This window comes from Echinops telfairi, unplaced genomic scaffold, assembly GCF_000313985.2.
Source record: "Echinops telfairi isolate 266 unplaced genomic scaffold, ASM31398v2 ScPeMD7_7424;HRSCAF=8462, whole genome shotgun sequence".
NCBI lineage: Eukaryota > Metazoa > Chordata > Mammalia > Afrosoricida > Tenrecidae > Echinops > Echinops telfairi.
This window is the reverse complement of record NW_022111324.1, coordinates 50,998,326-50,999,685: the sequence shown is the minus strand read 5'-3', so window position 1 is coordinate 50,999,685 and position 1,360 is coordinate 50,998,326. Positions and strand designations below refer to the sequence as shown.

The window sequence follows — 1,360 nt, the reverse complement described above, 5'->3', positions numbered from 1 at the left end:
GAATTAATCTAGCCAGGGACATAAATGAACGATACAGTGAAAATGATAAAACCTCACTGTGAAAGAGTGAAAGAGAGCTACAAAAATGAGAAGGCACCCCACGTTCAGGGATTGGAATTCTTAATGAAAATGCCAGCTCTACCTAAAGTGACCACAGATACAATGCAATTAGAAATCCAACAACATTCTTTACTGAAATGGAAATGCTAATAACCAACTTCATGTAGACAGGGCAGTTTCAGGGGAAATCTTTGACCATGGACTTTAAGTCGAAGGCTTTGATACTTACAAGAGAAATGAGCATATGTTAAGATGGTATTAGGGTTCAGTCCATTCTGATATGAGTCGTGTCTGAATTTTGGAACACACACACACACACACACACACACACACACACACACACACACTTCAGGCTAATGTTTGAAATACCCAGACAGTGTCCTGCTTAAGCAATGGGGAGGGCAGGCAGCCGTAGAGCCAAAACCAAGGGCTCTCTATAGTCCAGGTTTCTCAGTTACTGGGAGCAGGTCTTCATGCCTCTGATGCTCAGGGACCCCTGTCCTAATATGGGTTGAGTCTTCCCTCATCCCAACTAGCTGAGTGGAGTTCACATCACAGCCAGGAGTTGGCTACAGATGGGAGGGGATTTCCCAGAACTGGTCTCCCCCTAGCCTCTCTTTCCACCTGAACGCCCTCTTTATTCCCCTCTTTACGGCTTCCTCCCATCTGTCCCTGAGCCCAGAACAAAAAGGCTTGTGGGAATCTTATGTCCTTCTCAAGAACAACAAAGTAAGAAGGTAAAATGGATAGAAGAGAGACCTGGGCCAACCACACCCTCTGGCCTGTGACCCAAACCACTTCAGGGTCTCCTCTGGCCACCTTCCTGGCAACCGACCCCTACCTTATTCTCTCTCTCTGTGGATGTCTCTCCCATCGGATAATCTACTACATTTCCCATCTCAGCTCCTAATCGTCTCGAGTCCCTTTCCAGAGGCCACTGTAAGTTGGATGATAAGACCTGACCCTCTTAAGTATTACTTTCATTCCACTACCAATATCATGCAGGGTGGAGAGGAAGGCCCTTAATGAGATGCCTGACACAATGGCTGCAACAGTGGACCCAAGCACAGGAACACCGTGAGGACCAGGTGGTGTTCCGTTCTGTTGGGCGCAGGGTTCCTTTGGCACCTAGCAACAACAGCAGCAGCAACACCCGGAAGGCAGAGTGGTAAAAGATCTCAGCGCAGCCCAAAAGGTTAGTGGTTCGAACCCACCAGCTCCTTTGCAGTCTCCTGCAAATACAGGCAGTCTGCCTCAACCTGTGGACTGAGACCCCTTTGGGGGTCCCATGACCCTTCCA

General features: G+C 48.3%; 1 protein-coding gene across 1 annotated transcript in view; it reads right to left on the bottom strand.

Moving 5' to 3' along the window:
- MFSD4A (major facilitator superfamily domain containing 4A) overlaps positions 1-1,360 on the bottom strand; it is a 48,348-nt gene that overhangs the window by 32,949 nt on the left and 14,039 nt on the right. The gene's annotated exons all lie outside the window — the stretch shown is intronic.